The sequence below is a fragment of the Bombina bombina genome, chromosome 5 (assembly GCF_027579735.1).
Source record: "Bombina bombina isolate aBomBom1 chromosome 5, aBomBom1.pri, whole genome shotgun sequence".
NCBI lineage: Eukaryota > Metazoa > Chordata > Amphibia > Anura > Bombinatoridae > Bombina > Bombina bombina.
The window spans coordinates 78821279-78833325 of record NC_069503.1 but is presented as its reverse complement, the minus strand read 5'-3'; positions in this window follow the sequence as shown (position 1 = coordinate 78833325).

Here is a 12047-nt window from a genome sequence, read left to right as displayed (position 1 = left end):
AACATCTCTCTTCCCTCCCCTACCCCACAAATGTCCCCGCCATCTTAAGTACTGGCAGAAACTCTGCCAGTACTAAAATAAAAGGTATATTTGGGCTTTTTTGTGCATTTTTTTGTTAGCATATTTACATATGCTTCTGTGTAGGGATCCCCCTTAGCCCCCAACCTCACTGATCCCCCACTAAACAGCTCTCTAACCCTCCCCCTCTGACTTAATGTGCGCCATCTTGGGTACTGGCAGCTGTCTGCCAGTACCCAGTTTAGTGAAAAAAATGCTTTTTTTAAATAAAAAATGTCCCTTTTCTGTAGTGTAGCTTCCCCCCCCCCCCCCCAAGACCAACCCCCCACCCCTTCCAGATCCCTTAGATGGTTAAAAAAAAAAACGTTTATTTAATTTTTTTTTACTTTTCTTTAACTTTTTTTCTGTAGTGTAGCGGTTCCCACCCGCTCCCGCCCCGTGCACGCGAACGCCCGCCACCCCCCGTGCACGCGCGCGCGCCCGTGCGCGCCCCCGTCGGCTCCGCTTCCGATCCCGCCCCCCTCCACCTTACGCATCTCACCGATGGCCGCCCACCCGCCTACCAAGTCGGCTCCCACCCACCAACGATACCGGCCATCGATGTCCGGTGCAGAGAGGGCTACAGAGTGGCTCTCTCTGCATCGGATGGCCAGACAGTGTTATTGCAGGATGCCTCGATATCGAGGCATCGCTGCAATAACCGGAAAGCAGCTGGAAGCGAGCAGGATCGCTTCCAGCTGCTTTCCACACAGAGGACGTGCAGGGTACGTCCTTGGTCGTTAACTGACATCCTTTAGAGGACGTACCCTGCACGTCCTCGGGCGTTAAGGGGTTAATAGCTATTGTACCTGGTTAAAATAAATACAAAGTTGCCTGTAAAATAAATATTAATCCTAAAATAGCTACAATATAATTATAATTTATATTGTAGCTATATTAGGGTTTATTTTACAGGTAAGTATTTAGCTTTAAATAGGATTAATTTATTTAATAAGAGTTAATTTATTTCGTTAGATAAAAATTATATTTAATTTAGGGGGGTGTTAGTGTTAGGGTTAGACTTAGCTTTAGGGGTTAAAAAATTTATTAGAGTAGCGGTGAGCTCCGGTCTGCAGATTAGGGGTTAATGATTGAAGTTAGGTGTCAGCGATGTTAGGGAGGGCAGATTAGGGGTTAATACTATTTATTATAGGGTTATTGAGGCGGGAGTGAGGCAGATTAAGGGTTAATACATTTATTACAGTAGCGGTGCGGTCCGGTCGGCAGATTAGGGGTTAATAAGTGTAGGTAGGTGGCGGCAACGTTGGGGGCGGCAGATTAGGGGTTAATAAATATTATGTAGGTGTCGGCGGTATTAGGGGCAGCAGATTAGGGGTAAATAGGGATAACGTAGGTGGCGGCGGTGTACTTAGCGGCAGATTAGGGGTTAAAAAAATTTAATAGAGTGGCGGCGATGTGGGGGGGCCTCGGTTTAGGGGTACATAGGTAGTTTATGGGTGTTAGTGTACTTTAGAGCACAGTAGTTAAGAGCTTTATAAACCGGCGTTAGCCCAGAAAGCTCTTAACTACTGACTTTTTTCTGCGGCTGGAGTTTTGTCGTTAGATTTCTAACGCTCACTTCAGCCACGACTCTAAATACCGGCGTTAGAAAGATCCCATTGAAAAGATAGGATACGCAATTGACGTAAGGGGATCTGCGGTATGGAAAAGTCGCGGCTGGAAAGTGAGCGTTAGACCCTTTCCTGAATACCAGCGGTAGCCCAAAACCAGCGTTAGGAGCCTCTAACGCTGCTTTTCACAGCTACCGCCAAACTCTAAATCTAGCTGTTAGTTAATAAGAGAAATATTATTTAGATTTATTTAATTAATATTTAAGTTAGGGGGGTGTTAGAGTTAGTGTTAGACTTAGGTTTAGGGGTTAATAATTTTATTACAGTGGCGGCAGTGTAGGGGGGGCAGGATAGGGGTTAATAAATTTATTATAGGTGGCGACGGTGTAGGGGGGGGGCAGATTAGGGGTTAATAAGTTTAATATAGGTGGCGGCGGGGTCCGGGAGCAGTGGTTTAGGGGTAAACAATTTATTTAGTTGCAGCAGGGTCTGGGATCGGCAGGATAGGGGTTAATACATATATTATAGTTGCGGCGGGGACCGGGAGCGGCGGTTTAGGGGTTAATCAGTTTATTATAGTGGTGGTGGGCTCCGGGAGTGGCAGTTTAGGGGGTAATACATTTATTTAGTTACGGCGGTGTAGAGGGGGACAGATTAGGGGTGTTTAGACTCGGGGTACATGTTAGGGTGTTAGGTGCAGACATCTCCCATAGGAATCAATGGGATGTCTGGCAGCATGAACTTTCGCTATGGTCAGACTCCCATTGATTCCTATGGGATCCGCCGCCTCCAGGGCGGGAAAAGTGCAGAGCGTACCTGCTAGTTTTTTGATAACTAGCAAAAGTAGTCAGATAGTGCCGAACTTGTGTGTGGAACATCTGGAGTGACGTAAGAATCGATCTGTGTCGGACTGAGTCTGGCGGATCGAAGCTTACATCACTATATTCTACTTTTGCCGGTGTCTAGGGCTTGATAACTAAGGCAAATCAGCCTCGCCACAAATACGCTGCAGAATTCCAGCGTATTTGAGGTTGACGGCTTGATAACTAGGGGCCTTTATATTACAGCTGAACTGGGGGGTTACAATTTGTATGTTTGGTATAGATGTTGATGATTACTATTTTATTATACTCTCAGGTTCTATTTGGGTAACATTGTGTGTACACTCTATTCTTATGTTATAGTTAGGCTGTGGGTTTTATTTAATTTAGCCTCCCCATTTCATGCTTAGTCACTAATTTAATAGCCAATAATTTATGGGCTGCTTATGACTGTTGGTATTATTATTCAATTGTACATGTTAATGAGTAGACTTGAAATTTCTTGTGTTGGTTTCTTACATAGGCATGTTATTCAAGTTTGCATATAAACACATGTTTACCTACTGTGCGGTGATAGTATGGCTAATATGAATGATGCTTATAGCAACGCAGAGATTTTCCTGGGTATAGCTTTATACTAATAGTTGTCTATCATTGACTTCAACATTGCCTGTATAATAAGTATTGTATTGGAATATAAAAGTTGTACTGCAATGTTCGGCATGTCATTATGTCTCTCCCATACATTCAATGTATATATGTACCACTCAGATGATATTCTATATTTTATTATCACAATCCCCTTATGGGGTATTCCACTATGAATCCTTGGCAGCCCCTGTTTGTCTATACAAGGTGATAATTTACACTCATAACTTGAGCATTACTATTACCTTTTTATTGAAACACACAAATGAGCTTATGGTACAATATCTCCGCCTGTAGTATAACAGGGATTGATCAATTGATTTGCACCTTAATCCCTCATTACTATTGATACCTGGTTTAACTCACCTGTCAATGGGTATAGGGCCCGTACCCAGAAGGCAGGACTTAAGTCTATGAGAGGGAGGCATTTTAGTTAATCCTTATAAAAGCAGTACCAGATCCAAGCTCTTTCATGGAATTACTTTAGTATGCTCATAGTGCCCACTTATTCAATGGTCCCACTGTTAGTATAGCTTTATGTGTTAGTAGATATTGTATTAAAATACCCTTTACCCATAACTATCACTATGTGGTTCCTCATAGTGCTGGATGGCTGGAGCATAGGTATTGTAAGCACCTGAGGGACCTCATCTTGCCATTCTGCACTGAGAGGTGTTTTTTATAGTTTGCTTAAAGAGATCCCTCAAATCATGATTCTGATACGCCTTTGTTATTGAAATATTGTACAGCTGGCTCTATACATATATGTATATATTTGTCTATACGTTTGTTTATATGTTCCAACACTTCTATAGTTCTCATGTATGTTATATGATCCTGGGTACAAACTTTACATTTAGCTGGCTCAAGAAATAACAATTATTTTTACTAGTTAAATTTCTCCACTCCATGCCCTTTTATTTCTCCAACATTGGTGTGTCCGGTCCACGGCGTCATCCTTACTTGTGGGATATTCTCTTCCCCAACAGGAAATGGCAAAGAGTCCCAGCAAAGCTGGTCACATGATCCCTCCTAGGCTCCGCCCACCCCAGTCATTCTCTTTGCCGTTGCACAGGCAACATCTCCACGGAGATGGTTAAGAGTTTTTTGGTGTTTAAATGTAGTTTTATTATTTTATCAAGTGTTTGTTATTTTAAAATAGTGCTGGTATGTACTATTTACTCTGAAACAGAAAAGGATGAAGATTTCTGTTTGTAAGAGGAAGATGATTTTAGCAGACAGTAACTAAAATCGATTGCTGTTTCCACACAGGACTGTTGAGATGAAGTAACTTCAGTTGGGGGAAACAGTTAGCAGTCTTTTCTGCTTAAGGTATGACTAGCCATATTTCTAACAAGACCATGTAATGCTGGAAGGCTGTCATTTCCCCTCATGGGGACCGGTAAGCCATTTTCTTAGTTAAACATAAAAGAATAAAGGGCTTCAAAAAGGGCTTAAAAACTGGTAGACATTTTTCTGGGCTAAAACAATTGCTTTACTAGGCATATTATGCAGATTCTAACTAATTATTGGTATTATAATCTTGGGGAACGTTTAGAAAAACGGCAGGCACTGTGTTGGACACCTTTTTCAGATGGGGGCCTTTCTAGTTATAGACAGAGCCTCATTCTGGGACTGTATAGGGGTTAAATGTAAAAACGGCTCCGGTTCCGTTAATTTAAGGGTTAAAGCTCTGAAATTTGGTGTGCAATACTTTTAATGCTTTAAGACACTGTGGTGAAATTTTGGTGAATTTTGAACAATTCCTTCATACTTTTTCACATATTCAGTAATAAAGTGTTTTCAGTTTGAAATTTAAAGTGACAGTAATGGTTTTATTTTAAAACGTTTTTTGTGCTTTGTTGACAAGTTTAAGCCTGTTTAACATGTCTGTACCATCAGATAAGCTATGTTCTATATGTATGAAAGCCAATGTGTCTCCCCATTTAAATTTATGTGATAATTGTGCCATAGTGTCCAAACAAAGTAAGGACAGTAATGCAACAGATAATGATATTGCCCAAGATGATTCCTCAAATGAGGGGAGTAAACATGATACTACATCATCCCCTACTGTGTCTACACCAGTTATGCCCACACAGGAGGCCCCTAGTACATCTAGTGCGCCAATACTTATTACCATGCAACAATTAACGGCTGTAATGGATAACTCCATAGCAAATCTTTTATCCAAACTGCCTACTTATCAGAGAAAGCGCGATTGCCCTGTTTTAAACACTGAAGAGCAAGAGGACGCTGATGATAACTGTTCTGACATACCCTCACACCAATCTCAAGGGGCCATGAGGGAGGTTTTGTCTGATGGAGAAATTTCAGATTCAGGAAAAATTTCTCATCAAGCTGAACCTGATGTTGTGACATTTAAATTTAAATTAGAACATCTCCGCGCACTGCTTAAGGAGGTGTTATCTACTCTGGATGATTGTGACAATTTGGTCATTCCAGAGAAATTATGTAAGATGGACAAGTTCCTAGAGGTTCCGGTGCCCCCCGACGCTTTTCCTATACCCAAGCGGGTGGCGGACATAGTAAATAAAGAGTGGGAAAGGCCCGGCATACCTTTTGTTCCCCCCCCTATATTTAAGAAATTATTTCCTATAGTCGACCCCAGAAAGGACTTATGGCAGACAGTCCCCAAGGTCGAGGGGGCGGTTTCTACTCTAAACAAACGCACTACTATTCCTATCGAAGATAGTTGTGCTTTCAAAGATCCTATGGATAAGAAATTAGAGGGTTTGCTTAAAAAGATTTTTGTACAGCAAGGTTACCTTCTACAACCAATTTCATGCATTGTTCCTGTCACTACGGCAGCGTGTTTCTGGTTCGAGGAACTAGAAAAATCGCTCAGTAAAGAATCTTCGTATGAGGAGGTTATGGACAGAGTTCAAGCACTTAAATTGGCTAACTCTTTTGTTTTAGATGCCGCTTTGCAATTAGCTAGATTAGCGGCGAAAAATTCAGGGTTTGCTGTCGTGGCGCGCAGAGTGCTTTGGCTAAAGTCTTGGTCAGCGGATGTGTCTTCCAAGACAAAATTGCTTAACATTCCTTTCAAAGGTAAAACATTATTTGGACCTGATTTGAAAGAGATTATTTCAGACATCACTGGGGGAAAGGGCCACGCCCTCTCACAGGATAGGTCTTTTAAGGCTAATAATAAGCCTAATTTTCGTCCCTTTCGCAGAAACGGACCAGTCTCTAATTCTGTATCCTCTAAGCAAGAGGGTAATACTTCACAACCCAAACCAGCCTGGAAACCAATGCAAGGCTGGAACAAGGGTAAGCAGGCCAAGAAGCCTACCACTGCTACCAAAACAGCATGAAGGGATAGCCCCCGATCCGGGACCGGATCTAGTGGGGGGCAGACTTTCTCTCTTTGCTCAGGCTTGGGCAAGAGATGTTCAGGATCCTTGGGCGCTAGAAATAGTTTCTCAAGGTTATCTCCTGGAATTCAAGGAACTACCCCCAAGGGGAAGGTTCCACAGGTCTCAATTATCTTCAAACCAAATAAAGAGACAGGCATTCTTACATTGTGTAGAAGACCTGTTAAAGATGGGAGTGATACATCCAGTTCCAATAAGAGAACAAGGAATGGGATTTTATTCCAATCTGTTCATAGTTCCCAAAAAAGAGGGAACATTCAGACCAATTTTGGATCTAAAGATCCTAAACAAATTTCTCAGGGTACCATCGTTCAAAATGGAAACTATTCGAACGATCCTACCTACTATCCAGGAAAATCAATTTATGACTACCGTGGATTTAAAGGATGCGTACCTACACATTCCTATCCACAAGGAACATCATCAGTTCCTAAGGTTCGCTTTTCTGGGCAAGCATTACCAGTTTGTGGCACTTCCATTTGGATTAGCCACTGCTCCAAGGATTTTTACAAAGGTACTAGGGTCCCTTCTAGCGGTTCTAAGACCAAGGGGCATTGCAGTAGTACCTTACTTGGACGACATCCTGATTCAAGCGTCGTGCCTGTCAAAAGCAAAGGCTCATACGGACATCGTCCTAGCCTTTCTCAGATCTCACGGATGGAAGGTGAACAAAGAAAAAAGTTCTCTGTCCCCGTCAACAAGAGTTCCCTTCTTGGGAACAATAATAGATTCCTTAGAAATGAGGATTTTTCTGACAGAGGTCAGAAAATCAAAACTTCTAAGCTCTTGTCAAGTACTTCATTCTGTTCCTCGTCCCTCCATAGCGCAGTGCATGGAAGTAATAGGATTGATGGTTGCAACAATGGACATAGTTCCTTTTGCACAAATTCATCTAAGACCATTACAACTGTGCATGCTCAGACAGTGGAATGGGGATTATACAGACTTGTCTCCGACGATTCAAGTAGATCAAAAGACCAGAGATTCACTCCATTGGTGGCTGACCCTGGACAATCTGTCACAGGGAATGAGCTTCCGCAGACCAGAGTGGGTCATTGTCACGACCGACGCCAGCCTAGTGGGCTGGGGCGCGGTCTGGGAATCCCTGAAAGCTCAGGGTCTATGGTCTCGGGAAGAGTCTCTTCTCCCGATAAACATTCTGGAACTGAGAGCGATATTCAATGCTCTCAGAGCTTGGCCTCAACTAGCAAAGGCCAAATTCATAAGGTTTCAGTCAGAAAACATGACGACCGTTGCATATATCAATCATCAGGGGGGAACAAGGACTTCCCTGGCGATGAAAGAAGTGACCAAGATAATTCAATGGGCGGAGGATCACTCCTGCCACTTGTCTGCGATCCACATCCCAGGAGTGGAAAATTGGGAAGCGGATTTTCTGAGTCGTCAGACATTCCATCCGGGGGAGTGGGTACTCCATCCGGAAATCTTTGCCCAAATAACTCAATTATGGGGCATTCCAGACATGGATCTGATGGCGTCTCGTCAGAACTTCAAGGTTCCTTGCTACGGGTCCAGATCCAGGTATCCCAAGGCGACCCTAGTAGATGCACTAGTAGCACCTTGGACCTTCAACCTAGCTTATGTATTCCCACCGTTTCCTCTCATCCCCAGGCTGGTAGCCAGGATCAATCAGGAGAGGGCCTCTGTGATCTTGATAGCTCCTGCGTGGCCACGCAGGACTTGGTATGCAGACCTGGTGAATATGTCATCGGCTCCACCATGGAAGCTACCTTTGAGACAGGACCTTCTTGTTCAGGGTCCATTCGAACATCCGAATCTGGTTTCCCTCCAACTGACGGCTTGGAGATTGAACGCTTGATTTTATCAAAGCGTGGGTTTTCAGATTCTGTAATAGATACTCTGATTCAGGCTAGAAAGCCTGTAACTAGAAAAATTTACCATAAAATATGGAAAAAATATATCTGTTGGTGTGAATCTAAAGGATTCCCATGGAACAAGATAAAAATTCCTAAGATTCTATCCTTTCTACAAGAAGGTTTGGAGAAAGGATTATCTGCAAGTTCTCTGAAGGGACAGATCTCTGCTTTATCTGTTTTACTTCACAAAAGACTGGCAGCTGTGCCAGATGTTCAAGCATTTGTTCAGGCTCTGGTTAGGATCAAGCCTGTTTACAGACCTTTGACTCCTCCCTGGAGTCTAAATCTAGTTCTTTCAGTTCTTCAAGGGGTTCCGTTTGAACCCTTACATTCCGTAGATATTAAGTTATTATCTTGGAAAGTTTTGTTTTTGGTTGCAATTTCTTCTGCTAGAAGAGTTTCAGAGTTATCTGCTCTGCAGTGTTCTCCGCCCTATCTGGTGTTCCATGCAGATAAGGTGGTTTTGCGTACTAAGCCTGGTTTTCTTCCGAAAGTTGTTTCCAACAAAAATATTAACCAGGAGATAGTTGTACCTTCTTTGTGTCCGAATCCAGTTTCAAAGAAGGAACGTTTGTTACACAATTTGGACGTAGTCCATGCTCTAAAATTCTATTTAGAGGCTACTAAAGATTTCAGACAAACATCTTCCTTGTTTGTTGTTTATTCTGGTAAAAGGAGAGGTCAAAAAGCGACTTCTACCTCTCTTTCCTTTTGGCTTAAAAGCATTATCCGATTGGCTTATGAGACTGCTGGACGGCAGCCTCCTGAAAGAATCACAGCTCACTCCACTAGGGCTGTGGCTTCCACATGGGCCTTCAAGAAAGAGGCTTCTGTTGACCAGATATGTAAGACAGCGACTTGGTCTTCACTGCACACTTTTGCCAAATTTTACAAATTTGATACTTTTGCTTCTTCGGAGGCTATTTTTGGGAGAAAGGTTTTGCAAGCCGTGGTGCCTTCCATTTAGGTGACCTGATTTGCTCCCTCCCTTCATCCGTGTCCTAAAGCTTTGGTATTGGTTCCCACAAGTAAGGATGACGCCGTGGACCGGACACACCAATGTTGGAGAAAACAGAATTTATGCTTACCTGATAAATTACTTTCTCCAACGGTGTGTCCGGTCCACGGCCCGCCCTGGTTTTTTAATCAGGTCTGATGAATTATTTTCTCTAACTACAGTCACCACGGTATCATATGGTTTCTCCTATATATATTTCCTCCTGTCCGTCGGTCGAATGACTGGGGTGGGCGGAGCCTAGGAGGGATCATGTGACCAGCTTTGCTGGGACGCTTTGCCATTTCCTGTTGGGGAAGAGAATATCCCACAAGTAAGGATGAAGCCGTGGACCGGACACACCGTTGGAGAAAGTAATTTATCAGGTAAGCATAAATTCTGTTTTTTAATACTGCTTCTTATATGGTTAATACATAGAGATTGCCAGTAATAGTAATAACATATATGTTCTCCATAATATTTCATACTGGCCATTGGTTTAGAGCTTCAAGCTCCTTACCTATATTGCCACTTAATACTCCCCCCCCATCCACCAATACACTCTGGCATCTGTCTTTATGTCCAGAGTGTTTTTCGCATTTTTTCTCGTAAGACACTGCATATGTAATTATTTCTATTCACATATTATTATTATGTTTTGGATCTAGGGTTTATGTTTTGAATATTTGCAATTTAGCTCAAAGTAGCAGCTTGTATTATTATATAAGAGGGGTTTTATATATATATATATATCTATGTATGCTCATATACTTAATGAAAAATTCTTTAATTTCATTACTGCTACAAAAATATGTTAAGAATATATACAGATTGTTTCAATTGCAATCAAATATTGGAAAAAAAATTGAAAACATGTGAGGCTTACTTTTTATTTTTGTCATGTAACTGACTGAATTTTATTGGAAATTGTTGTACTTTATATAACAATTTTATTTTCACATTGTTGTTTTCTGTGTTATTGTTGTCACATCTTATGCCTCAATAAAAAGTATTAAACAAAAAAAAATCGTATCCTTTGCCAGCAGTTAGATTGGAGATTTGGGATAAGATCCCCAAAGTTGATGGGGCTATTTCTACTCTTGCTAAACGTACTACTATTCCTATTGAAGATAGTACTTCTTTTAAAGACCCTTTAGAAAAGAAACTTGAATCTTATCTAAGGAAAGCTTATTTATATTCTGGCTATCTTCTCAGGCCTGCCATTTCTATGGCTGATGTTGCAGCTGCATCAACTTTTTGGTTGGAAAGTTTAGCGCAACAGGAAATGGATCCTGATTTGTCTAGCATTGTTCGTTTGCTTCAACATGCTAATCATTCTATCTGTGATGCCATTTTTGATATCATCAAAATTGATGTTAAATCTATGTTTTTAGCTAAAAGAGCTTTGTGGCTCAAATATTGGAATGCTGACATGGTATCTAAGTCTAGATTACTATCTCTTTCTTTCTAAGGTAATAAGTTATTTGGTTCTCAGTTGGATTCAATTATTTCAACTGTCACTGGGGGGAAAGGAGTTTTTTTGCCACAGGATAAAAGACCTAAGGGTAAATATAAAGCTTCCAACCGTTTTCGTTCCTTTTGACAAAATAAGAAACAGAAACCTAATCCTTCCCCCAAAGAATCTGGTTCCAATTGGAAACCTTCTTCAAGTTGGAGTAAATCCTAACCGTTTAAGAAACCAAAGTCAGCCCCCAAGTCTGCATGAAGGTGCGACCCTTATTCCAGCTCAGCTGGTAGGGGGAAGATTAAGATTCTTCCAAAACATTTGGGCAGACTCTGTCCAAAACCAATAGATTCAGAGTATTGTCTCTCAAGGGTACCAAATAGGATTCAGAATAAGGCCTCCTATGAGAAGATTTTTTTCTCTCACGTATCCCAGCAAATCCAGTAAAGGCTCAGGCTTTTCTGAAGTGTGTTTCAGACCTGGAGCTTTCAGGGGTAATCGTACCAGTTCCGTTTCAGGAACAGGGTCTGGGGTTTTATTCGAATCTATTCATTGTCCCAAAGAAAGAAAATTCATTCAGGCCAGTTCTGGATCTGAAAATTTTGAATCGTTATGTGCCAACTTTCAAAATGGTGACTATAAGGATTAGTCTGCCTTTTGTTCAGCAAGGACATTATATGTCCACAATAGACTTACAGAATGCATATCTTCATATTCCGATTCATCCAGACCACTATCAGTTTCTGAGATTCTCTTTTCTAGACAAGCATTACCAATTTGTCGCTTTTCCATTTGGCCTAGCGACAGCTCCAAGAATCTTTTCAAAGGTTCTCTGTGCCCTGCTCTCTGTAATCAGAGAACAGGGTATTGCAGTGTTTTCTTATTTGGACGATATCTTGTTACTAGCTCAGTCTTTACAGTCTGCAGAATTTTACACAAATCAACTAGTGTTGATTCTTCAAAGACATAGTTGGAGGATCAATTTACCAAAAAGTTCTTTGATTCCTCAGACAAAAGGGTCACCTTTTTAGGTTTCCAGATAGATTCAGTGTCCATGACTTTGTCTCTAACAGACAAGAGATAATTAAAATTGGTTTCAGCTTGTCGGAACCTTCAGTCTCAATCATTCCCTTCAGTAGCTATGTGCATGGAAGTTTTAGGTCTCATGACTGCAGCATCGGACGCGATCCCC